Source organism: Mustela lutreola, chromosome 8 (assembly GCF_030435805.1).
Source record: "Mustela lutreola isolate mMusLut2 chromosome 8, mMusLut2.pri, whole genome shotgun sequence".
Taxonomy (NCBI): domain Eukaryota; kingdom Metazoa; phylum Chordata; class Mammalia; order Carnivora; family Mustelidae; genus Mustela; species Mustela lutreola.
Window position 1 is genome coordinate 73,885,344 of NC_081297.1, and position 27,296 is coordinate 73,912,639.

The 27,296-nt window shown below is 38.4% G+C and overlaps 1 long non-coding RNA gene across 5 annotated transcripts in view; it reads left to right on the forward strand.

Moving 5' to 3' along the window:
- LOC131838875 (uncharacterized) overlaps positions 1-27,296 on the forward strand; it is a 92,201-nt gene that overhangs the window by 8,094 nt on the left and 56,811 nt on the right. For 3 of the 5 annotated variants that reach the window (XR_009356726.1, XR_009356729.1, XR_009356728.1), the window contains exon 2: positions 24,174-24,313. This is a non-coding gene — a long non-coding RNA (uncharacterized LOC131838875). Of the gene's footprint in view, positions 1-2,577; positions 2,828-6,833; positions 6,933-24,173; positions 24,314-27,296 lie in introns of those variants that run through there. The other 2 variants (XR_009356727.1, XR_009356730.1) reach the window with 2 other exon arrangements.

A 27,296-nucleotide genomic window follows, 5' to 3' on the forward strand; every position in this document is an offset into this window, starting at 1 on the left:
ATATTCCAGAGATGGAATTTGTTGCTTTGGGAAATTGTAATTTACTCACCCCTGGAGCCATCAGGTAGCCAGTGTCTTAGAAAGGCAGTTAGAGGAAGATAAGTTGTGAGGCTGGACTAAATAAAATTCCATTAGGCTAACTTTGGTATTCAACCAAAGACTGAGGCATAATAAGGACCCCATTGCTCTGGAGCCAGTCATGCTCAACCTCTAGGTGCCTATGAAACCATAGTTATCTCTCAGGGTTGTCATGAGGTTTCAATGATAAAATATACATAAAGCACTAGAACAGTGCCTGGCATACAGTAGGCACTCATCAGTTTAAAGTTCATTGTTATGATGATAAACATCATAAGCTTTGGAGTCAAACAACTGCTCTGTAGCCTCAGCTCCGCCATTTACTATACTTTTTTTTTTTTTTTTAATATCTGACAGTTTTCGTTTCCTTAAGTCCTTTTACACTAAACACTGAGTAGCAAGTGCTAAAATTCACTGAGTAATGTGCACATGATACGGGATCCATTTACTAAATTACATTTATCTTATTAATGACATTAATTAACATAGTAATGACATTATTTCCTCCATATCAAGATTTCTGATTCCAAGAAAAAAAAATACTGAATGGTAATTAATTATTTTAAAATTTCATTTCCAACAATGTTTCTTTTGAACTTACTATATATTGTGCGTGGAATTTACTTTGAGGATATAAAACTTACTAAGGACAGCATTTGCTGAGAGTCCCATTGGCCATTAGCAGAGCTGAGGAATCCCTTGATTTTTGCTGGCTGAAACCTCTGCCAGGGCCTGTCCCCTGACCAGCCACCAAGGTCACAACAGATGCTTATTTTTTCCAGAGCATCACATCCAGAGCATGTCTTGGTGACAACTTGTCACCAAGAGGTTCTTTCAAAAGTAAAATCTTTGTGGTGTTTATGACTTATTTTAAGGCTTTTGGAAGAAAAAAAATATAAAATATGAGTATTGCAGCACTTTTAAATAGGCTGTTACAAACTCTTCAGCATCTAAGGGAAAAAAAAAACTGTTTATCATTCTGTCTCCTGATTACTGTTCAACACAGTTTAAGATTCTGCTTTGTTGTCAAAGAAATATTTTCAAATGTCTGTGTATTTCTCTCATATCTCTGTAACTAAAGCAAGGAATCCAAAACTGAGGGCACTTTGAATCAGTTTTAAATATGAAACATGAAATTTGGCATCAGCCTTTAGCATGACATTCTTCTTATAGTAAGTGCTCAAAAAACATATGTAGATAATATCTGGAAAAGATTATCCAAAATAAATGGTCTTTGCAATTTAGCAGTGTTAAAGATGTATTATGAAAGACATAAGATATAAGAAGAAGGTGTAAGCCCCTTATTAAGTAGCTATTTCTAAGTCTGGCAAAAAAAAAAATTAAAATGTATATAGATCTTAAATGTCTTAAACATTTTTATGTCTGTGCATTTTAACTCAGTACTTAAACTGTAATAGCCACCATGGTGGCCTACATTATTGGATTTTTTCCTTAGGGCAAACCATTTTAATTTGAGATGAGTATTTTCTCTAACAGGTTTTCTGAATGTAAATATTCTGGATAAAATTAGAGATGAAAATTTCTGGGAAATTTTCTTAAAATAGAAAGCCCATGTTGAGAGATTAAAATTAGTTTTTTGATGGGCACAATCAACTTGAACATTATAATTTTACAATATTTTTAAAGATATATTTGTTTATTTAAGAGAGAGAGATAGTGCGGGGGAAGGTGGGGAAAAGGGCAGAGGGAGAGCACCTTAAGCAGGCTCCCCACTGAGCATGGAACCCTAGGCAGGGCTCTATCTCACAACCCTGAGATCATGACCTGAGCTGAAATCAAGAGACCAGTGCTCAACCAAATGAACCACCCAGGCACACCAATTTTTTAATATTTCTATTGTTTTGTTTTATTTATTTATTTTAAGATTTATCTATCTATTTTAGGGAGAGAACATGCATGCAAGTGGGTGAATGTGAGGTGCGGGGAGGGGCAGACGGAGAGGGAGAGAGAAACTTCAGCAGACTCTGCACTGAGCACAGAGCCTGATGTAGGGCTCAATCTCAGGACCCTACAGTCAGGACCTGAGCTGATACCAAGAGTCAGATGCTTAACCACAGCATCACCCAGGTGCCCCATAGCACCTGATTTTACTTTGCTTTGTTGCATACTGCTCACTTGTCCTCTCCTGCCGTGTCTTGACTGACAGTGGGCACACAGGAATGAACAGCCAGGGGCTTGGATGTCAGCTTTTTCACGACACTCTCCCAGCATGGATGAATGCTGCTGGGCCCCATATTTCCCATCATGGTTTGAACTTAACTTTCTTGGCACGGGAAAAAAACTGGGACAATTATAGGCTTTTCATGTAGGGTATGATAAGGGGCACTTACACTTCATAACAGCAATGTATAAACACTTGTAGCCTTGCAAGGGTGTGGGTGTTTGTGTTTGTGTCTGTGTCTGTGTTTGCATGTGCATATGCACAAAAGCCGAGGGCAGAGAGTGAAAGAAAGAATTATTTCCAAGCAATAAGTTATGAACACCGACCTTTAAAATACATTAACTTGGCCAGTAAAGAAACTTGGACCAGTGAGTATCTGAGAAGTCTGCAATTCTCCCAGTTTTCATCCTCTGCCAAGAAAGTTAAGATCAAACCTTGATGGGAGGCAGGAACCTAGCAGCATTCACCCATGGCAAGAGAGTACCATGAAAAAGCTGGCCTTCAATCCCTCGGCTCTTCATTTCTGCATGCCCACTGTATCCATCAAGACACTGCAGGAGAGGACAGGTGAGCTGCACTCAGCAGAGCAAAAAGAAAATGTTACATTGTGTTTCTTTCATTAAGAGAATGCAACTTCCTTCTTAGGAGTTCTTTAGGTAACGGAAGACCATAGAACACTAAAACTCTGAGCTTTACATCACTATTGAGCAGAATTCACATTTGGCCATAAAAGCTACATAATGCAGGGTTTTTCAGATGTGACCCACAACTCACTAGTGTGTCAAGAAATCAATTTAACAGATTATCACCAGGAGTTTTAAAAAGAAAAATAAAATAGAATGGAAAATTGCAGAGTGCCTTGGGGTTTGGGGGAGGGAAAGTGATTAAAAAAAAAAAAAAAAATCTCAGTGTGGTTAATAGCCTTAGCCTTACACAATTTACAAGTAGGAGAGTAAGGACTTCAGTTCAGACCATCTGAATCCATACCATACATGCTTTTGGCAGTATGATGCATTGCAATTTTGCTGATTTCTGATAACTTACCTCCCAAATTCCTCAGCCAACTTTTTTCTTAAATATGACCAAGGTGATTAAATGCATAGATCTTAGAGTTCAAATCTTAAGCAAGTTCTTTACTTCTGGAGTCTGTGGAAATAGTCACTGGACCTACCTCACAGGATTTATTATAGGCTGAATAGTTTTCTGCTGCCAAATTCATATGTTAAGGTCCTAACCATCAGTATCAGAGAATGTAACTACATTTGGAGATAGGATCTTTAAAGAGGTAATCATATTAAAATGAGAAAATTAAATATCTGTTGTTGAAACCACGGGGGCTGTGGTATTTTGCTATGACAACCCTAACAAAATAATATAGGATTGTTATAAAGACTAAAACTTAATAGACACATAGGCATCTGGGTGGCTCAGTCAGCTATGTGACCAACTCTTGATTTTGGCCCAGGTCATGGTCTCAGGGCTGTGAGATCTAGTCCCAGACAGGCACTACCCTGGGTGTGGAGACTGCTTAAGATTCTCTCTCTTTCTCTCTCTCTCTCTCTCGATCCCTCTCTTAAAAAAAAAAAAAAAAAAAAGTTAATATATATAAAATTATTGGTAATATGAGTTTTCTACTGTTGTTGTTTGCCTCAATTTCTCTAGATCTTCAATTTTTTTAAAATAGTACTCTTATTTTTTAAAAGATTTTATTTATTTATTTCACACAGAGAGATATCACAAGTAGGCAGAGAGGCAGGCAGAGAGAGAGGGGAAAGCAGGCTCTCCACTGAGCAGAGAACCCAATGCAGGGCTTGATCCCAGGACCCTGAGACCATGACCTGAGCCAAAGGCAGAGGCTTAACCCATGAGCCACCCAGGCACCCCTATATCTTCAATTCTTAAAATTTACTTCCTTTTTATATATAATTATATTTACTTATTTAACATTTGCCCTTTGGGCTAATTTGTAAGCCTCCAAAAGAGAAGTTACTATGTTGGCTTTTGCAAATAGATAATTGTTTAGAATCTATTACACACTCACTAAATATTTACTAAACTGATGAAGTCCTCATCAGCAATGTAGGTGATCTGCTGAGTTATTTTGCTAAAAATGGGCCAATTGATTTGAGAATTTCTTCTACCTACCTCTGGATTCTTGTCCTATACTTTTTAAAAAAACATAATAAGGATATAAGGTAGACTGCAAGTCTAAATCTTATCTTTCTACTAACCTTACAAAAATATGTTGAAAGAGGAATAGAGGAAACAGTGACAAAGAGTATGATGACAATGATTCAGTAACCATAGGAACCCCATCAGGGTGATGTTAAGACTGACCTCACAGAGGGGAAATCACATCAGCTATAGATATCCTTCCCCCTCTAGTGTAGATAAGTTTTACCTCTGTGACAGGAGAGCATTTAGGATAGGGAGAGGAGTCATCTATGATTCATGCATTTGACATAGCAGTGCCAAAGCCATCAATATAAAATCCCCAGTCCAGTTCCAGAAATGCATACACCATTCAGTAATCTTGCATACATCAATGCTTAAGCCCTAGAGTTTACACTGGGGGATATAATCTTATTAATGGCTGAGACTCTTTAGAGACTGCTGAAATTTATGTTCCTGAACATGAAGTAGGAAGAAAAATGAAAAAGTACCAGTTAGTTTGAGGAAGGAGTTCTGTTCCTCTTATTTCCTACTTGAGAATATGGCAGTGCCTAAGACATTATAAGGACAGTATCTATGGATCGTGCATTACAGCCAGGCATTAAAGTATCAGATAAAATTCAGTAGGGACAAAAGCAACATAACCTATTGAGGTAAAAATAAACCAGCCATATTCTATTAATAGGACAATGACTATGACTCATCTCTCTCTTAGTAAAGACAGGAACATCATTGGGCCTTGAAGATATCAGTCTAAGGTGCTATTTGGTCGAAAGAATCAACATAATGCCAGTCATTTTTAGGAAGGAAACAAATTGTGAAACAGGAGGTTTGCTTTTAGTTTCTTTGCTATGCATCTTATCTCTAAGGCAGTGAAAGGAAGTTTTGGGTCAAGAAATTTTAAAGACGACTTAAATTTTGAGACGGTGAGAAAACTACATAACTAGCATACTATGACTGGTTAGTCTGAAAAGATGAAAAAAGACAAAATCAAAGTTCATAATGTAACAGGTTTATACAGGACACATGCAAACTTCTTTACCAGATCACTAAGCGTTAGAATGGGAGAGGACAAACTTGATGGAACAGCAGGACTATGCAGAAACTTAGAAGTCATCCTAATCCAATATCCTTATTAAAAATCAGGAAACTGGTGAGGCACCTGGGTAGCTCAGTCAGTTAACTGTCTGACCCTTGGTTTTGGCTCAGGTAATGACCTCAGGGTCATGAAATCAAACTCCGTGTCAGGTTTCATGCTTGAGTCTGCTTGAAATTCCCTCACCCTCTGCCCCTCCTCCTGCTTGTTCTTACTCTCTCTCTAAAATAAAATAAATAAATAAAATCTTAAAAGAAAATAAGGAATTGATACCCCGGGAAGTAAGGTGACTTCCCCAAGGACACCTTGCTGATAATAGCTAAGCTGAGTCTTAGTCTACTGGTCCACTAGTCTGCTACTCTCCTGACTCCATTCTGAGGCCTCATAGAGAACTCTGGCTGGGAAATGCTGCTTTACCATGGATTCTTTGGGGGCCTATTCAATTCATTCTCCTTTTTGCAGTTCTGAATCAGACAACAGCTGAAATAATTTATTCTAAGGTAAAAAGAACAATAATTATGTCCTATCTCCTCCATGGAATTCTACTGAGCACCCTCAAAGAGAACTAAACTGAGAAAGTCCTAAACCAAAGAGTCAAATGTCTACCCCACCAGTCTGTGATGTCGGAGATAATGAGAGCCAGGGCCATTCTCTTGGACTTTCTAATATTGTAGAACCTAGGGTACCTGGGTGGCTCAGTCTGTTTAGCATCTGCCTTTGGCTCAGGTCATGATCTTTGGTCCTGGAATCGAACCCCACATTGGGCTCTCTGCTCCGTGGAAAGCCTGCTTCTCCCTCTGATTCTACCCCTCCCCCTACTGATGCAATCTTTCTCTCTCTCTCAAATATATAAATAAAATCTTTTTTAAAAAATAAAATTCTACAACCTAGATACCCACTAGGTCTTGTTAAAAATAAGAAAATATCCTCAAAATGGAGTCATTTATGCTAGAGCCTATGCCATCAACTGAGACTTAATTACAGTTTTGATTCTCCCAGAAATAGAATTTTAAGCTAATTGATCAGGAATACCTAATCAGTATTAGTTAGGAAACTGGCCTAACAGATCCTTGCCATCCACTACCAGGAAAATAACCTTTCAATAACTAATTTGCTTTTTTACCTCTAGTACTACATCCTTGTTCCTCCTTCCTTCTGCTATAAACTCTTACCTTGTATAGCTCTTCAGAGCTCCCTTCTATCTGCTAGACTGGCTGCTGTCTGATTCATGAGTCACTTAACAAAGTCGATAAGGTCTTTAAAACCTACCACTGAATTTTATTTTTTTAACTATTTTGATGCTAGAAGCGGGATTCAAAGTTTCAGAGACAATGAGGAACAGAGAGATCAATACTCACTGAACCCTCTTCATTCTCTCTTTCTCACCATATCAGAGAGTCATAGGTAAGTTCCTCTTGGATCTGAACCCCTTATTTTTCTTTTTGCATGTGAACTCTCTACTTTTATTAAATTTCCAACCCAAGGTTAACAGGTCAATCTTTACCACTGGGAAGCTTAATAGACCACCAGCTTAATAGCCCTGGAGTGCTTAGCAAGTCAGCTTAAACTGGCAGACAGTTCCACTTGGCAAGTACCATTTCTTTGGTTACTGCTGGTGTCCACAACACCATTTCCTTGTTTACTGTTGCATTATGTTATGTGCACATTAGGCAAAGGAATGATTGATTTATCATTAATAAGAATCCCAATATCCAAATGGCAAAATTTGTAGGCATGGTTCAAGAACTTTGAAACTGTTAGAACATCATCACATAAATCTACGATCCCCATCATAGGATAAGTTGGTCATACAACATTAGATTAACATTAAGTCACAGGCAAAGCTTGAGAAAATTTCCATGCAATAAGTTTATGCTAGAAAACACCACAAAAATCTTCAACCCACAGCCCTCCTAGATATTAATTTAATATGAGAGAAACAAGATTTAACTAAAGAAATAGGATCCTCAAGTTCCAAAGGATTTAGTCAATGCCCTAAAGAAGTGCACTTGAAAGCAAGGGCTCTCTAACAAAGAGAACAGGATGCCTATTTCAACTGGCACACAGAAGCATCCAAAAGGCTTCAAGATTCTAAAATATCTTATTGAAAGATTCATTGTAAAAAGCTAATGAAAAATTAAAGATGCAAGGTGTACCCAAAACTAAAGACTGTAAGACTGTTGTGAATCCTACTGTTCCCCTTTATCCTTCTTTATCTGAGTACTACTAGTGCTCTGTTTGAATTACATTTCCACTCTGAAGAGACTATCAAGTCATTCTCTTTTAAAATAAGATCACCCAAGGCTGCAGGTGATCCCTTCAGGTATTTCACTTTCTTGGTCAAAAACTAAACTAAGGGCCATAATTACCTCAACCTAAGGAGGATTCCTAAAAGTTTTCTGAACAACTTAGAGTCTTCACTGTGGCCTATGACCCTGGGCTGGCAGATCTTTAAGCCCAAAAATAGATGTAGAAGGCAGCATGGCATCATTCCAACAGTAATATTTGAGATCTTCAATCTCCAACTTGGTTCCTCTCAGGAAACAGAAAAAGGTCACAAAAGAGGAACTGATCTTAAAAAGCTATTCCCAGAGTCTTTCCGGTGAATAACATTAATAGTTCCACACCAGATCATGTCATCGAGGGGGACAAGATGGCAGGGAAATAGGAAGAGGCACCATTTCAACTTGTACCCTAAAGTGAGCTGATTACCTACCAAAGGACTCTGATCACCCATGAAATCAGCCTGAGATTAGAATTATAGTCTTCTGGATCTTTACGGGGGTGCCAGTGAGCAGGTAAAGCAGAGTGGGAACATCGGACTGATATCGGAAGATATCAGGGAGAGGGAACCACCAGAAGTGACCGATTGGAAAGTAAAACCCCAATACAAGAGTGCCCTGTGAATGGGGACCAGCATTAACTTGGAGTCTGGTTGAAAACACTCAAAAAGAGCAAAGGATCACAGGGGGAAATTATGAGAATCGGGGCAGTTAGGGACAGGGTCTTAAGTCCCCAGAGCCAGGACAGCCACCCCTGGTGCTGAGCCAGAGAGTGCGGCAAAGAAGCCAGGTCTGGGTCCCTGAGCCTCCAGTGGGCCTGAGAGCGTCTGGGTGGCAGCTCGCATGAGTGGCTGGGAGCCTCGCCAGCCAGCAGTACCCCAGCCTTTTGCACTCTCCAGGCTTGCGCCGCGCTGTGCTAACAGAGTCTGAGTTGTACCCTCCCCACCCCCCAGAGGTGCGTGCAGGCACCAGCCGGGGCTCTCTCGGACCCTGAGAGTCTGAGCACTCCCAGCCTGGGCCAGTGGGAAAATCTCAGTGTTCTATCACTGCTTGGGACCTCTCTGGGAGTCTGGAGCTGCCCAGACAGCTGTGGCTATCATGGTTTTGGGTACAAGCAGGAGTTCCTGTGATCCCAGGGACCGCCACTGGGAACGTGCTCTGCCAGAGGCCGAGGGGGAATTTCTGTGCTCTGGAGCACCCAGAGGGGAACAGACAGAGGCTGCTTTCTGAGAAAGAGGTCTGGGGCAGTTTACTTTCCTCTACACCTCCAAAACCATCAAAAGCTGCCAAGGCAAGAGAAAATAAATGAACAAACAAATTAAAAAACCTCCAGAGTGCAAAAGCCTGAAAAACCAGTTTCCTCAGAGCCCACCCCCTTGATGGGGACAGGAGGACTTAACTCAAGGAACAATGCCTGAAAACCCACAAGCAGGCCCCTCCCCCAGAAAACCAACCAACCAAAAAAATAAAAAGACCAGAGAACCACCACCACTACTTCAAAGATACAACTTTTTAATTTGTTCCCACTATTCTGGTCCATTTTTTTTATAGATAATTTTTTAACCTATTTACCATCACAGTGAGATGTCCAGTACATCAAATTCCATAATAACATTTTAACCTGAACTTTTTGATACATATACCTGTGTTTTTCTTTTGCTTTTCTATTTTTTAATTTTTTAAATTTTATTTTAGTTTAGTTTATTCTTTTTTTTATTTTTATTTTTTAATATTCATATAGAATTAAACTTCAAGGTAATCTCCTTTCCCCAATAAATGTTACCCCTATAGGTAAACCAGTTTTTAATCTCCCTTTATCTTAGGAAAGTTGAGTTCTTTAACAAAGATACCAAGATACATCCAGGAAGAATCAAAATAACCTTCCTCACCCACACTGAGAATTTATAACCACTCTCCCATCTTTTTCTTCTGCCAGTGTTTCTGTGTATTTGTTTTTGTCCTGGTAGTATATATATCTTATATGTGGGGTTCTTTTTGATGAGGTTCTTTTTTCGTTTTGTTTTGTTTCTATATATTTATTTTTCCTCTTGTCATCTACTTTTTTTTTTAAGATTTATTTATTTATTTGGCAGACAGAGATCACAAGCAGGCAGAAAGGCAGGCCGAGAGAGAGAGAGAGAGAGAGAGAGAGAGAGAGAGAAGAAAGTAGGCTCCCTGCAGAGCAGAGAGACCAGCGCAGGGCTCAATCCCAGAACCCCAGGATCATGACCCAAGCCAAAGGCAGAGGCCCTAACCCACTGAGCCACCCAGGTGCCCTCTTGTCATCTACTTTTATCAGTCTTTTTGTTTGACTGCTTTTGTTTGTATACTTCATAAATCTTACCTTGTGGTCCATTTGGGCTGGGTCTTCTCTTTTATCTTTCTTTTTATTTCTTGTCTCTCTCTCTCTCTCTCTCTTTCTCTCTCTCCCCTTTTCTTTCTTTTTTTTTTTTTCTTTCTTTTACGTGGGGACTCTTGATTGCTCAGAAGTGTTCCAGGATGCATCTTGCCTGCACTACAGCAGATACATTCAGCTACATCTATTCAGCCATCTCTCACCAAAATGACTAGGAGGAGGAATGCCCAACAGAAGAAAAATTCAGAGGCTGGGCCTTCTGCAACAAAGCTAATGGCTATGGACATAGACAATATGTCAGAAAGGGAATTCAGGCTAACAATTATCCAGGCAATAGCTAGGTTGGATAAAGCCATGGATGACAAAATGGAATTGATTAGGGCAGAAGTGAAAGTCACCAGGGATGAAGTTCACAATGTTCTCAATGAATTCCAATCTAATCTAAATTCTCTAAAAGCTAGGGTAACTGAGACTGAAGATAGGATTAGTGATCCTGAGGACAAACAGATAGAGGAAAAGGATCAGGAAGAAGCCTGGAACAAATGGCTTAGAGCCATGAAAACAGACTTAGAGAAATAAATGAAGCCATGAAACATTCCAATGTCTGAATTATTGGAATCCCTGAGGGGGAGGAGAAGGAAAGAAGGCTGGAAGATATAGTTGAATAAATTCTCCATGAAAATTTTCCCGATCTTGCAAATGGAACCAGCATTCATGTACTAGAGGCCGAATGGTGTCCCCCAAGATTATAGAATCTAGAAAGACCTCGAGACACCTGATAGTGAGAATGACGAATCATAATTGTAGACAGGAGCTCTTGAAAGCAACTGGGACAAAAAAATTCCCTATGTACAGAGGAAAGCCCATCAGGATAATGTCAGACCTGTCTGCAGAAACCTGGCAAGCTAGAAAGGGCTGGCAAGACATATTCAGGGCACTAAATGAGAAGAACATGTAGCCAATAATACTTTATCCAGCAAGACTGACATTAAAAATTGATGGAGAGATAAAGAGCTTCCAAGACCAGCAAGGCTTAAAAGAGTATGTGACCACCAAGCCAATACTGCAGGAAATATTAAGGGGGGTTCTATAAAAGAGGAAAAATCCTAAGAATATCATTGAACAGAAATATATGGAGACAATCTATAGAAACAAAGACTTCACAGATAACACGATCTCAATAAAAACATATCTCTCAATAATCATTCTCAGTGTGAATGGCCGGAATGTGCCCACAAAATGACATAGGGTTGCAGATTGGATAAAACAACAGGACCCATCCATATGTTGTCTACAAGAGACCCATTTTGAACCTAAAGATATACCCAGACTGAAAGTGAAGGGATGGAGAAACATCTTTCATGCCAATGGGCCTCAAAAGAAGGCTGGGGTAGCGATTCTCATATCAGATAAATTAGATTTTAAATTAAAGACTGTGGTCAGAGATACAGATGGACACTACATAATTCTTCAAGGGACTATCCAACAAGAAGATCTAACAATTGTAAATATTTATGGCTCCAATATGGGAGCAGCCAATTACATAAGAAAACTTATGTTTTTGATATATTGATACATATTAATACAAATACATTAGTAGTAGGAGATCTTAACGTGCCACTCTCAGTAATAGACAGATCATCCAAGCAGAAAGCCAATAAAGAAATAAGAGCATTGAATGACACATTGGGCCAGATGGCCCTCATAGATATATACAGACCATACCACCCTAAAACAACAGAATAGTCATTCTTCTCAGGTGCACATGGAACCTTCTCCAGAATAAACCACATACTGGGTCACAAATAAGGGCTCAACTGATACCAAAAGACTGAGATTTTTCCCTGCATATGCTCAGATATCAATGCTTTGAACTGGAGCTCAATCACAAGGAAAAGTTTGGAAAGAACTCAAACACCTGCAAGCTAAAGACTGCCTTGCTTAAGAATGCTTGGATCAACCAGGAGATCAAAGAAGAACTTAAACAATTCATGGAAACCTATGAGAATGAAGACACTTCAGTCCAAAACCTATGGGATACAGCAAAGGCAATCCTAAGGGGGAAATACATAGCCAACCAAGCCTCCCTCAAAAAAAAATTGAAAAATCCAGAATCCACCAGCTGTGTCTACACCTTAAAGAACTGGAGAATCAACAACATATTAAGCCAACTCCACACACAAGAAGGGAAATAATCAAGATTAGAGCAGAGATCAATGAGATAGAAACTAGAGTACAGTAGAACACATCAATGAAGTTAGAAGCTGGTTTTTTGAAAGAATCAACAAGATCAACAAACCATTGACCAAACTAATCCAAAAGAAAAGAGAGAAGGCCCAAATTAATAAAATTATGAATGAAAAGGGAGAGATCACAACTAACACCAAGGAAATAGAAACAATCATCAGAGGTTATTATCAACAGTTATATGCCAATAAGTTAAGCAACCTAGATGAAATGGATGCATTCCTGGAAAACTATAAACTTCCAAAATTGAGCCAGGAAGAAACTGACAACCTGAATAGACCAATATCTAGTAATGAGATTGAAGCAGTGGTCAAAACCTCCCAAAAAACAAGAGCCCAAGACCTGACAGATTCCCGGGGAATTCTACATAATTTTAAAGAAGAAATAACACCTATTTTCCTGAAGCTGTTTCAAAAAATTGAAGCAGAAGGAAAACTTCCAGACTCTTTTTACAAAGCCAGAATTACCCTGATCCCCAAAACAGGCGAAGACCCCAACAAAAAGGAGAAGTACAGACCAATATCCCTGATGAATATGGACGCTAAGATTCTCAACAAGATCCTAGCAAACAGGATCCAACAGCACATTAAAAAGATTATCCACCATGACTGGGGGGATTCATCCCTGGGTGGCAAGGATGGTTCAACATTCACAAATCAATCAATGTGATAGAGCAAATCAATAAGAGAAGAGAGAAGAGTCATATGGTCCTCTCAATTGATGAAGAAAAAGCATTTGACAAAATCCAGCATCTGTTCCAATATTCTTGGTTCCAGGGTTTTTTCTTCCAGCACTTTGAATATATCATACCACTCCTTTTTGGCCTGTAATTCTGCTGAAAAATCAGTTGATAGGCTTCTGGATTTTTCCCTTGTATGCAACTGTTTTCTTTTCTCTTGCTACTTTAAAAATTCTGTCTTTATCACTTCTTTTTGCCATTTTAATGATTATGTGTCTTGGTGTGGACCCCCTTGATTTTTTGTTGGGGGTGATCTGTGTATCCTGCATCTGGATTTCTGTTTCCTTCCCCAGCTTTGGGAAGATTTCAGCTATTATTTATTCAAATAAATTTTCTGCCCCTTTTTCATCCCCTTTTTCATCTCTTCTTCTGAGATTCTTTTTTTTTTTTTTTTTTTTTTTTTTTTTTAATGATTTTGTTTCTTTGAGAGACAGAAAGAGAAAAAAACACTAGTAGGAGGAGGGACAGAGGGAGAGGCAAGACCCTGGGATCATGACTTGAGCAAAAGGCAGACACTTAATTGACGGAGCCACCCAAGCACTCCTTCTTCTGAGATTCTTATAATGCTAATGTGATTATGCTTGATAATGTTACTGAGTTCCCTTAACCCAATTTCCTTTATTATTATTTTTTTTCTTTTTGCTATTAAGCTGGGTTGATTTCTGTTAATTCTGTCTTGGTCCCTGATCCATTCTTCTGTTTCCTCTAATCTGCTATTGATTTCCTCTAGTGTATTTTTACTTTCAGTTACTGAGTTCTTCATCTCTGATGGGTACTTCTTTTTTTTAATGTTTTCCATCTCTTTGTTGAAGATGTCACTGAAATCTTCCACTCTTCTCAAGTCCAGTAAGTATCTTTATGATCATTACTTTGAATCCTTTATTAGGTATATTGCTTATCTCCATTTCATTTAGCTCTTTTGCTATGGTCTTGTCCTGTTCTTTCATTTAGGTATATTCCTCATTTTATCTAACACTCTGTGTTTGTTTCTATGTATTAAGAAAGTCAGCTATCTCTCTTGATCTTGAAAGTAGTGGCTGATGAGGAAGAGGTCCTGTGGTCCCCTGTAGTAGAATATCCTCTGTTCACCAGACACTACAGGGGTGTCTGCTATGTGCACTGCATATACTGAATGAGCTTGTGAATGAGCTGCATATGTCTTCAGTCTAGTCAGCTTAAAAGGCCCATTTTGCCTGTTGTTGGTGCCCTGGGCAGGGTTTGGTCTCTATGCTGTTAATTGGTCAGTATGTAGGTGCCTTGGATTTATAGTTGGTTGTGAGCCAATTAATTTTATGAAACTGCAGACAGAGGCTCTGAAATCTGAGTAGAAGTTACATTCTTATCAGAGACACTTATATTTATAAAGGAAATATCCATTTGTAGAGGCTGTACCAGGAAGAGGGGAATGACACAATCTCAAATTTGTCAATGACAAAGGAACAACTTAAATCTGTATGTCAATCTTACTCTTGTTCACTGTGTTTTCCTGGTAACTTCCCATAACTGGCTTCCCAACCCCAGTATCTTCCTTGTCTTTAGCTGAAGATGGTATTTAAGGTGGTGTCTTTGTCCATTTTAAGGAATTATTCAGTTTTCCTGGGTATCTCCCTATATACAGAATATATACATGTTATTAAAATTCTGTTTGTTTTTCTCTGTTAATCTGCCTTAAATCAATTTATTTATAGACTATCTAGAAGAACCTAAAAGGGAAGAAAGGAAAACTTGTCCATCTCTACAGAGAGAAGAAAGGAGGATGATTCATTACTTCTAAAGCAGAATTTGTCAATTCAAGCCCTAAAGGGGAAAACTACATAAAGATATGCAAACATAAATTGAAGTATATTTAGTTATTGAGTCTGTATGTCTAAAGAGATAAAAATCTACAGGGAAATGAGCTCACCAATCCCTGGGGCTATTGTTAAAGAGAATCTTGGCAGCATTTCATTTCATTAAGTAGAACGTGGGGAAATTATTCATTATAGACAAGCTTCTTTACTTTAAAAATAGTCTTGTACCCAGGCTTTATTGCAAGATTTCAAGCAAATACCCTTTTTCTCTAAGAACCTAAAAAGTAAGCAATGATCTCTATACTCACCATTAGTCACCGAAGCACACATGTTGGAGGTGATTTCAAGGACTCATCTCATCATTCCTCTCACATTGAAATCTTCCCAAAGACAACAAGATCCCTTATTTTGAAATATTCTGGGGGCTTTATCAAGAACTTTTAGTGTGATTTTTTTTTGAATTGTGCACATAAACATTCCTATTTATTTAGTTTATAGTTTATAATTAGACGGTTATATTAAAAGTTGTCCACTAAACAAGTGTCCTTTAAGAGTTTTGCTAATGCCAGAAAAATTTAAGATAATGAGAAAAAAATGTGAAATGTTACTATTTTTAACAGAATCAAAATGTAGTTAAGATTATAATAGGATTGTCAGTAAAATGCATACCTGGTATGCTAAGAACTTATGAAGTGCTTAAAAAATATTTGTTGAGTGAATGGCTGATGTTTGGCCTTATGGGAAGAAGTGTCACTTAATGATAAGAATATAATGTTTCAAAGTAGAAAATTTCAGGAACTTGAAGGAACAGCCAAATGCCAGTAAATTATGAAATAATACTATCAAACATGCAATTGGTAGGTTGACTTTGCTTATGATAAGCCAATTAAATAAAGCAATGAACCTGCACTAAGTTTTTAGAGAAGCATTTGGATTTTGATAGCTTTGTTTGCATAACTTTGAGATACAGATAAAAGCAGCAGAACTACTTTATTCTGCTTTTTTTGCAGGAGTATCCGTTTTGATAGGTTTTAATTGACATTGTCAACTGAGAAGAAGAGGTGAAACTGAAAAAGAAACAAAGGCCTTTATTGGGAGGGGTTCTCAGAACTGCAATTTGGGGAGCACAGATTCTGGCAATAATCAGAAATGTTTCCTGCCTGTGAGGAAAAGCAAGGGGTTTTATAAGAGAGAGAAGAAGGAGGGGAGCAAACGCTTGACTTAGAAAAGGAGGAAAAGGAAATAAAAAACTGTCAACTGGTACCAACATGATGAGCCACTTCTGTTTTTACACTTTGATCGACGACTTTATTGGTGTTATAAAACAAAACTATCCCTGGTATGTTTTCATTAACCACTCTGTCTTCAGAAAGTCCCCATTGACAGTTTTATGGTCTGGATCCCAGTGGTCCTGTGGATTCTACGAGCAAGTGCTTGCAAAACAATTAGTATCTCTGAACCAATTCAAGAGGTCTTTTCACCCAGTGCAAGAATTTAAGTTAGAAAGGAAAATGAAACTTCAAAATGGAGTCTCTCTTGTCCAGAAATTTTATATCATTCTCATAGCATAAAGGGGTCTTCTCCAAAGGACTGTGGCTCACCCATCTAAACTGAATCTCTTTGCATGAGAAACAAGCGATATGAATAAAAAAAATTAATAAAGCACAGAGTTTGGATTCTGATGCACTAGCACAAATCAAAGCTCCAACATTTATAGTTGCATTGGCAAAAAACTTAATATGTTTGTTCCTCTCTTTTCTTATTTGAGAAATGGAGACAATAGCATTTACCTTCCAAGATTGCTGTGAACATTAATGATAATAAATGATAATAAAAAATTCTTAACATATAATGTTAACTTTAAAATGATTATCAAAATTATAAAGAATATGCCAAAATGAGAAAATGTTAAAAAATTAAGACAAATTATAGAAAAATTATTCACTTAAAAATAATAACATTGAAGACTATGATTCTGGTTGGACAGCATAAGCCAGAATCTGAACTATTTTCTTTAAAAAAAATTTTTTTTTATTTGACTATAGTTGACACACAATGTTACATTAGTTTCAGGTGTACAGCATAATGATTCAATGGAGCCAAAAGTATTTTCTACTCAATATGCTGGTTTTTTATTTTTCTATCTGTATAAAAACATTGGAACTTACATTAAAGTTGAAGACTTTGAGAACAATGAGTGTCTATATGCCCTTCACCTAGAGCCAATAATAGGACATTCAACATTTTGCCATATTTTCTCTTAGTCTATTCATACACATGCATACACTCTGGGTGAAGAGTGCTGGGTTAAGATTGTCACATAATAGTCATCCACGCCAGAGAGCTCTTTCAGAAAGGGATTTTCATGATATTATTTTTTCCCCCTCATCTTTTCCCCTCAGCTCTATTCAATCTTTTCTTTTTTGAGAATACGTGAAAAATACCATGACAGTTCATTCCTAGATACCTCTGCATGCTTTTCCTGAGAATAAGGACATTCAACAAGCTATCCATCCGAAAAGTAGGTGTAAACAAACTGAATTGTTAAGACCAGGGACTTTTTCTTGAGTTGGAAATCTCTGCACTTTTCTAGGTCCCAATTTACATTGGTAGCTTTTTTATTACGAAATTAGAGTTCTATCAACAGTAACAGTATTCATGAAAATGTGCTCTTTTTCTGAATGGCTACAAAAACTTCACCAAATTATTTAAAAGCTTGGCATTTACGTACTTGCCTGTAGACATAAAATAGTTACAGAAGACCTTCAAGTCACTCGGGTGCAACTATTGTACACACACGAGCCTCATAGAACATGTGTTTTAATATAGCAATATAGCTGAGGAAACATGAATGACTGTTTAGAAGCATCATAAATGACTATGGAGACACGTCCAAAGATCTGAAGACCAGTTTTCCAAATTTTACTATGCCTTTCTGAATTTTCTTTGCTCTACAACTTCTTTGGACAATAACTCAGTTGTCCTGGGTTAAGATTGTCACACAATATCCATCCACCCCAGAGAGCTCTTACATAAAGAGACTTTCACAATAATATTCCTTCCGCTCAGTTTTTCCCTTCAGCCCTATTCAGTCTTTTTCTCTCTCTTTATTTATGCACAGTTCAGACAGTTCTACCTGAGGCAACTTTTCAATAAGCAAATTCACCCTCATTAGCAAATTCCTCTTTCTTGTATTTCCTTTTTCAGAGGTATTTCTCAATTATCACATCTCACTCCCTCTCTAGATCTTAGCCTTTCTCTTTTCCTTCTCTTTTTTAATTATGGACTAGCAAAATAATCCAATTACTATCAAGTAGCTAGTTAACCTAGGGCAAATTGCCAGAGCCTTCCAGGACCTCAGTTTTTCCTCCTGGCAGCGAAGGTTGAGTGAGCTGTATTTGCAAGGCAGAATTGAAGGTCTGGTCTGCTGGAGTGAGATTAAGAGGTGAATTCTGACTTGAACCTGCCTGAGTTGAAATCTCTGCCTCTCGACTACTAGTTTGATGGCTGGGAGTGTGTTATTTAACTGATCATACCTTGGTTTCCTATTTGTGAGGCAGGCATGTTAATAAGAATAGCTGCCTCTTAATCAGGGAACAGACAGAATGATGAAGCTGGTTTCAAAGAGAGAAGGAGAGACCAGTATATACAGTAAGTGGAAAAAAGAATGGTGAAAAAATGTTGCTAAGTTCGATTTTATAATACTGATTGCTATGATCTGAATGTTTGTGTCCCTCCAAAATTCGTATGTTGAAATCCGAACCTTTGGGAGGTGCTTAAGTCATGAGGAGGATCCCTCGTGTATAGCATTAGTGTTTGGGGGGGGGAGGGTTGTTTGTCTGGTTTTTTTTATTAATTTGAGAGAGACAAGCAAGGGCAGGAGCAGGGAGGACCAAAGGGAGGGAGAGAGAGAGCGAAGCAGACTCCCCGCTGAGCAGCAAGCCTGACGTGGGACCTGATCTGAGGGCCCTGAGATCATGACCTGAGTCAAAGGCATTTATGGAACCTACTGAGCCACTCCAGCACCCCTAAGAGTAGTGTTTGATGAAAGAGGCTCCAGAAAAATCCTTAATCTCTTCTGCTATGTAACCTGGAGGAGAGCCCTCACCCACCTATGCTTTTACCCTGATCTCAGACTTTCAGCTATTAAACTGTGAGAAATAAATTGTCATTTATAAACTACCAAGTCTATGATATTCTGTTATAGTAGCCCAAACAGACCAAGACACTGATTAATTTCCTTCAGGGAAAAAAAACCATAACCTTTGGGGTTATCTTTCTTACTAGAAAAACATTGTTTGCTTCTCTACCAGAGGAAAAATAATTCGCAATTTAAAAATCTTTATCAAAGTAACATCTACCTTTGCATAGCCTGGACCCAATTAACACTAAGTTATTGACTGAGTCCAACAAAAATTGCAATCTCTAAATGACTTTAGGCAGGCTGATTGATTAGACAGTGCTTTGGTATGACAGTGAAAGCACCCTCAGTGACATTTTTGCATTATCTTTATGTGTTGGATAAGTTTCTTAATCGTTTCATTTTACAAGGAAACAGTTCCAACACTATAAATTGTAAGCCAGTTGTAAGCCATCTATAAATTGAGTGTTTTCTATACAAAAGAAGTAGGCAAGTATGGCCCATGACTTTGGGTTTCATATTTGATGGGGGAACTTACTTAATTTGGGAAGACAGTCTATACATGCAGAAATGACTCAAGGATACTTACAAAGATGTTTTAAAAGTTTAACTCAGGGCACCTGGGTGGCTCAGTTGGTTGAGCGTCTGACTCTTGGTTTCTGCTCAGGTCATGACCTCAGGGTTCTGGGATCTAATCCCTGCCTCAATGCCTCAATGCACTCAGTGCAGAGCCTGCTTCAGACCCTTTCTTTCCCTTGCTCTACCCCTGCTCCTCCCCACTCACTTACTCTCTCTCTCTCTCTCTAATAAATAAAATCTTTAAAAAAAATTTGAGGCCCCTGGGTTTCTCAGTTGGTTAAGCATCTGCCTTTAGTTCATGTCATGATCTCAAAGTCCTGGGATCAATCCTCACGTCAGACTCTCTGCTCAGTGGGGAGCCTGCTTCTCCTTCTCCCTCTGCCCTTCCCCCCTTTTGTGCTTGCTCTCTCTCTCAAATAAATAAAATATTTTTCAAGAAAAAGCTCAATGCAACAAATGAATAAGGACTTGGAATCAGTTATACCTTAATACAGGTACACAGAAAACTATAAACCTAATCTTTACACTTAAAACAGTGTATCAGCTGTTTAAAAAAATTACATAGCTTCAACATCTACACCATGTACTGCGCGCTTAAAAATGTGTAGTTTAGGGCGCCTGGGTGGCTCAGTTGGTTAAGTGACTGCCTTCGGCTAAGGTCATGATCCCGGAGTCTCAAGATCGAGTTCTGCATCGGGCTCCCAGCTCCGCAGAGAGTCTGATTCTCCCTCTGACCTTCTCCTCTCTCATGCTCTCTCTCACTCTCTCTCTCAAATAAATAAATAAAATCTTTTTTAAAAAAGTGTAGTTTATTAACTTCAAAATTTATTCCAAAAATTCTATTACTTTAAATACAGTCCTTATGCAAGCCCATAATTTTGAAGCCCCTATTCTCCTCTGACTCCTCTGTATATACCTAGAATGGAAACACCAGAGAAGCTTGGCTTTTTTTTAATGAAAAATCAGATTTGTCTGCAAAAACACTGTGTGGAAAGAATACATATTCCACAGTAATACCTTTTGTTCGTTGGTTTTTGTTTTCTTCCACTGAAAGCAATGCCTTTGCAATCACACATTCAATATTGTAATAACATGCAGGTAAAATAAGTAATTCTGGTTTTGGAGAAATTTGCTTTAAAATTCCTTTTCAAAATACCCATGTCTTTTCTTTTGAAATTCCATGCTTAAAATATAGAGCAGAATGTCTGAAAGTTTGCAAGAGACTACCATATCTATTGTACTTTACTACATTGTAGAAAATGTAACCTTGAGATAAAACAGTTCTTATTAATTAAAAAAAAAAAAAAAACCTCACAAATCAATAAGAAAATGCAAAGACACCAATCGATAAGAAGGCTAAAAGTATGAAAAGAAAACCAAAAGGAGGAACAGCACTCTGCAGACTTATGGGAATATGTTCTAAGCACTCAAAGAAAGTGAATTAAAGCAAAATACCAATATTCACCTTAACTACTGTATTAGTTTCCTAAGACTGCCTTCACAAATTACCACAAACTGGGTGGCTTAAAATGAGCAAAATGTATTCTCTCTCAGTTCTGGAGGCTAGAAATAAGAAATGAAGGTGTTGTCACGGACACGCATTCTCTGAAGGCTCTAGGGAAGAATGTTTCCTTGCCTCTCCCAAACTTTGGGTGGTAGCCAGCAATCCTTGCTGTTTCTTTACTTACAGTTACATCTCTCCAACCCCAGCCTCCATCTCCACCTGGCATTCTTGCCACTGCTTGTGCATCTCTGTGTACAGACTCCCTCTTCTGTAAAGGCACCGGTCATAGTACTTGGGCTCATCCTAATCCAGCATAACCTCACCGTATTTTGATTACATTTACAAAGACCCTATTTCCAAAGGAGGTCACATTCTGAGGTTCCCCGTAGACATGAAGGCGAGGGGCCAGGGTGGAGGGGGAACACTATTCAATCCAGCATAATGAGCTGAGATTTCTACTCAATGGTACGTCCAGTATTTGGAGTCAACCAAGACTTTCTGTCTGTTAACCACATCTGATCATCAGCAAGATAGTGGTTTCTCTCTGTTTAAAACATCCTCTGAGGGGCACCTGGGTGACTCAGTGAGTTAAGCAGCTGCCTTTGACTCAGGTCATGATGTCAGGATCCTGGGATAGAGCCCCGCATTGGGTTCCCTACTCAGCAGAGAACCTGGTTCTCTTTCTCTCTCTCTCTCTGCTTACCACTCCCCCTGCTCGTGCACTCTCTTTCTGCCAAATAAATAAAATAAAATAAAATTTAATTTAAAAAAAATCCTCTGAATCTGACTTCTCGCCATCATCTCTCTCCATCTGGACTAGTGCAGTCACCACCTACTTGGTTTCCCACTCTGCCCTTACCCATCCCCAGCCCCCCCACACACACACACTCTCTCTTCACACTGTGCCAGGGTGAGTCTTCAAAACTCCAATCACAGAATGTCACCTCTTTGTTCGAAATCTGCCAGGAACTTCCCACCACGTGTAGAATGGAGTAAGGACTCTGTCAGGTTTTAAGAGGCCTTATGTGCTCCAGACCCTGGGCCCCTCTCTGGTCTCATCTTTTTTTTTTTTTTTTTTTTTTTTAATATTTCATTCATTTATTTGACAGACAGAGATCACAAGTAAGCAGAGAGGCAGGCAGAGAGAAAGAGAGGGAGGCAGGCTCCCTGCTGAGCAGAGAACCCGATGTGGGGCTCTATCCCAGGACCCTGGGATCATGACCTGAGCCGAAGGCAGAGGCTTTAACCCACTGAGCCACCCAGGCACCCCTCTGGTCTCATTTTTAACATTCTTCTCCTTGTTCATAACCTCAGATCACTCAGACCTTCATATAGGGCATCTATGTTCCCACCTGCAAACATTTGCACTTGTAACTCTCTCTGTCTGCAATGGTCTTCCTCAAGATCTTACCATGGCTGGCTAATTCACTATATTCAGTTCTCTATTCAAAAGTCACTTTCTCCACCAGTCCTTCCTAGATCTCTTTTTAGAACCTTTCTCTGCTTTATTGTTCTTCCTAACATTTATCACTACCTGATATTACCAAGTCATGCATATATAACTATATATAATTATACATAACATATGTACATAACATACATACATGTATATGTATATATGTACATAAAAATGTACATGTAATGTGCATATTAAATATATTAGACCTACATAATATACATTATATATAATTAATTATATATGTGTATGTGTTTGATATTGATATTGTTTCAATTGAGCTCTCTGCTCAATCAGGATACAAGCTTAACTTTTCCCCATCTACTTTAGAAATTTTAAATCCATGTAGGTAGGGCTGAGCAAATATACCATGAAATAGACTTTCGGGTGGTCATCCTGTTACATTAGACTTTTGAGAGAAGAGATGCTACAGAAATAATATAGAAACCAGTGAGAAATCAGTGAGTACTGGAACATACATAGAATCACAACCTAAATGGGGAATGAAGTACAACGTGTTTAAACTAGACAAGCATGTTTTCATCTCTAAAATTGGTGCTTTGGGTAAACTGTATTAAAGAGTGTCTTTCAGATTTGAAGGTAAGGGAAAGTTCCTAGTCTTTTCCCTCTGTGTTAAAGGCAGCTGAATCTATGGCATATGCCCAGCTTGAATTGTTCACCCAGTTGTAGGAAAAGTCGTAACTGGGTCAGAGGACAGTGATCCTCTCTCACTGTGGTAGGAAGACCTACTGGGTATAAATACCCCTCAGCCAAAAGAAGCGCAGTAAAGCCACTTGTGCCTGGATGAAGAAGGTAGATGAGCATGGTATATCTTCAAGTCCTAATCTTAGGGCAAAAAGAACCTGCCCAATATTAAATGTGCACCAATGAATGCCAAGTTCTAAGTAATCAGAATTACCATCTCCTAATTTAGGCAGGGATGTGGTTGAAATGCATCTCCTCAAGACACCTCCACGGCCTAGCCCCCAGTTCCCTTGAATGTGATCTTATTTAGCAAAAAGGTCCTTGCAGATGTAATGCATTTAAGATGTGTTGAATTAGGCGGGGCCTTAACACAATGACTAGGATCCTTCTAAGATGAGGGAAACCAATTGCAGAGATGATCACCAAAGGGCAAAATGTCGTGTAAGATGGAGGCAGAGATGGGAGCTGTGCAGACACAAGCCAAGAAGGAAGGTCAAGGTGTGCTGGTGGCCACCAGAAGCTGGAAGGAGGCAAGGAAGGATTCTTCCCTGAAGCCTTCAGAGGAGAGCATGGTCCTACCATCACCTTGATTCAGAATCCTAGTCTCCAGAACTGTGGGAGAACAACTTTCTGTTGTTTTAAGCCATTCAGTTTAGATACTTTGTTACAGCAGCCCTAAAAAACAAATACAGGCAGGAAAAAGAAATAAGTTGGAGACAAAGTCTGGAAGTGTTTTTTTCCCTTCCAACTCTCCTTCAGATGGAAGAAAGAGGCTTTTCCCTGTTGGAATAAGAGAGGATAAATATTGGAAATTGAGAACTTTTCTGTTTCTCTCATGCATTTCAGCTTCTACTATTTGTTAAAAATCTACAAAAGACTTTGTGCTGTGTTTCCCTCGACCGATGAACTGGAGATTCAGCAATGAGAGCCAGTGATCTCTGAAACTGGTCAGAAGGAGGTATTAATTACTCAACTCTGCAGACATGGTATGTCCTAGGCCAAAAATGTATTTTCTTTTCTATTTCCTACTTCAAAATATGCTCAACCACTACTCTTCACGTAGTCACCAGAGACTGGTTATAAACTGGAATAGTATCTTCAGCTTTGGTTTTGAAAATAAAGCTCCTACTCCCATTATTAATTTCTCAGAAGGAAATTAAAGTCCTTCATTTTGCAAACTTAAGTTAAAAAAATTAAAGTTCAATGTTTTTTCCTTTCGAATTCCATTTTGTCCTCAGTCTCAACATGGGGTCTCTCTGGTGCTCTTGGCCTGGGTGAACTTTCTTTGCAATATTTAGCTCCTTCAATCCTCAAGAGTTGACTTAATCCAACAATAAATCTTTCATGTGTCCCACTGTGAGAGGACAATTCTCAACAGGTTTTAGATCTGGGTATTTTCCTTCAGAGTAGTCATTCTACTTTGTTACCTGAGATCTAGGCTCCTATCTTATTATTAGTAGTATTAATAGTAATAATAATAATATAATAATAGTTCATAGGTACTATGTTGAGTGAGATAGATAGATAAATAGATATCTCAATTAACTGTCTCAAAAATCCTAGGAGATCACATTCTTGTTATTCTTGTTTTCTAGATCAGGAAACTAAAGCGCAGAGTCTTAAAAAATAACAGCTGAGGTTCAAACCCTAGCAATGTGGCTAGCGAGGCCACGGTCCACTCCATTACATAATATTGCCTTTACAAACCTTGTTTGTACTTGTTTGCACAAGTAAATTTGGCCTCTTTCTCTAAGTACCATCCTTTAAAACAACTGCACATGAATATATCTCATTATTTTTTTTCCTTTTGTCTGGCCTGATATCTAAACTCTCAACATTTCTCCTAAGAAATGCTTGTGCTTCTTTAAGTTCTATTAACAAAGTTTGCTTCACTTCTGCTTCATGTTACTGTTTTAAAATGACTACTAGTCTTTCATACCTGGCTTGTCTAATATTGTAATATTTTTTCCACAAGATAGTCATATATTTATGTATATATATGTATATATATACATCACACCATTATTTAAATTAACTAAAGCAGTAATAACTGAATTAAAACATTGCAACTGCTTCATTTTTTAAAATATAGGTATTTCAACTAGTTAATCTTTATATTTCACACTCTTCTTTTTTAAAAAGGTGTTTATTTCTTTGTTTTAAAGAAAGAGAGAGCATGGTGGAGAAGGGCAGAAGGAGAGGGAAAGACATAAATCTCAAGCATAAATCCTGCTGAGCACAGAGCCCCCTCATTGGGCAGCTCATGACCCTGAGATCATGACCTGAGCCCAAATCAAGAGTAGAATGCTTTACAAACTGAGCCCACCAGCTGTGCCTATTTCATACTCTTCTTAAAATGACTTTTTAAAAATGTCCCAGGTGACGCCTGGATGGCTCAGTCAGTTTAAGCATTTGACTTGGGTTCAGGTCATGATTCTGGGGTCCTGGGATTGAGCCCCTCATTGGGATTCCTGTTTAGTGGGGAGCTTGCTTCTCTCTCCCCTGCTACCCCTGCTTGTGTTCTCTATCTCTCTCTCTGTGTCAAAGAAAGAAATAAAATATTAAATAAATAAATAAATATAAGATGTGCATAAAACCTCTTTAAAGGAATCATCTATATTTTGGGGGGATAAGAGAGTATATTTGCCCCATAAGTCTATTAAAAATACAACAAATAACAACTTATGTAGGTACGAACCATATCTAAGATCAAAGAAATTCTTTAAAACACTCTCCTATAAAATGTCCCTTTAGGGGGCACCTGGGTGGCTCAGAGGGTTAAAGCCTCTGCCTTAGGCTCAGGTCATGAGCCCCGCATCAGGCTCTCTGCTCAGCGGGGAGCCTGCTTCCTCCTCTCTCTCTGCCTGCCTCTCTGCCTACTTGTGACCTCTGTCTGTCAAATAAATAAATAAAATCTTAAAAAAAAAAAAAAGGTCCCTTTAGAAAGAACAAGCCATGTGCTTTATTTCAAAACGAAATCTGGTCATAGCCCAAGTCCTTTAGAAAATCACCAAATTTTGGCAATTGTCCATATTCAGATATTCCTTTATGTATCCAACTACATATGCTAGACAGTTTTCTTAGTTTAGAACAGGTGTTTAAGAGGAGCCTAACTGTGAAGTCAAATTTCTACCAAAACCTCTACTGTTATTTGTAAGAACATATATAAATCCAAAGCATGAAAACAATTATATTTCATAGTAGGTATATTGTGCAAGTGGCAAGCAATTCTATTCATTTCACAATAAGTCAAAAATCTTATGATGGTTGTCTTCTGAAATACTTTTTAGTTAACAGTTCAATAATCCCATAAAAGGATAGCATAAACTAACAAAACATTTGTGGGAAGATGCTCAGAAAAGATCATACAATCTAGTTTTATCTAGAACCTATAATAAAGTTGTGCTGTCCTTTTTAATATTTTTTAAGATTTTCCTTATTCATTTGTGAGAGAGAGAGCTCACAGGTGGGGGGAAGGGAAGAGGAGCACCCCAAAAGGTCAATCCCAGGACCCCAAGATTATGACCTGAGCTGAAGGCAGGCACTTAACAGAGTGAGCCACCCAAGCACCCCTGTACCTTCCTGTTTAAATAAAAATTATATTTCTCTCTCATTAACAGTTGATTTGGGTTTTTCCATATCCAATTTTTGCCCAGAAAAAAATGAGGAAGGAATTATATTATGATATAAAAATAAAAATAACTAGTATCATAAATTTTTAGAATTTGCTGTCTGGATTCTAGAATTTGATTTTTTTTCTCTTCTTCAATTCCTGATTTAATAAACCTCAATTTGTATAGAACTATTTATTGCAACATAACAAATCAGCCCAAAACATAGTCACTGAACACAATAAATGTTTATTATCTTCACAGTGTCTGTGGCTCAGAAACTGTAGGAACAGACTAGCTGAGTTTGGGCTTGAGGTCTCTAATGAGGTTGCAGTCAGAGCTGACAGGGGAACTGACA